At 33.6% G+C, this 509-nt stretch overlaps 1 protein-coding gene across 1 annotated transcript in view; it reads right to left on the bottom strand.

Moving 5' to 3' along the window:
- The window catches only part of ZFAND3 (zinc finger AN1-type containing 3), a 502,295-nt gene that overhangs the window by 119,203 nt on the left and 382,583 nt on the right, over positions 1-509 (bottom strand). The window lies entirely within an intron of this gene.

Here is a 509-nt window from a genome sequence, read left to right as displayed (position 1 = left end):
GGGTCGCTGTGAGTTGGACCCAACTCTACAGCAGTGAGTTTGGTTTTTTTGGTAACAGAATACAAGTGCCCCAAATCAAAGTTAAAAGCCACATGATACACCAGAAGAAAATATTTGCAATGTATGTACAAACACTTATTATGCAGGATATATACAGAATCCCTACATATCAATAAGAAACAGATAATAAAAAAATAAGCTAAGAATATGAATAGGCAAATCACTGAAAACTTATAAATAGCTAATAAATGTAGGAAACATTGTTCAAACTCACTACCAGGCAATGTCAGGAAAATGCAAGTTAAAAACGAGCTATTCTTTTGCCCAAGTTTCCAATAAAAATTGAAAAATTTTAAAAACACACCTAGTACTGGTAAAGTGTGGGAACTAATCACTCTCAAACACCATTCCTAGGAGTATAAAGTGTTACAGTAATTTTGTAGTGTAAAACACATGGAAACTAAACAACACCCTCCTTGAGAAAGACTGGGTAAGAGAAGAAATCAAAA

This window comes from Orycteropus afer, unplaced genomic scaffold, assembly GCF_000298275.1.
Source record: "Orycteropus afer afer isolate SDZICR_OR568_19922 unplaced genomic scaffold, OryAfe1.0 scaffold00059, whole genome shotgun sequence".
NCBI classification, from domain to species: domain Eukaryota; kingdom Metazoa; phylum Chordata; class Mammalia; order Tubulidentata; family Orycteropodidae; genus Orycteropus; species Orycteropus afer.
This window is presented reverse-complemented; position numbering and strand designations above follow the sequence as displayed.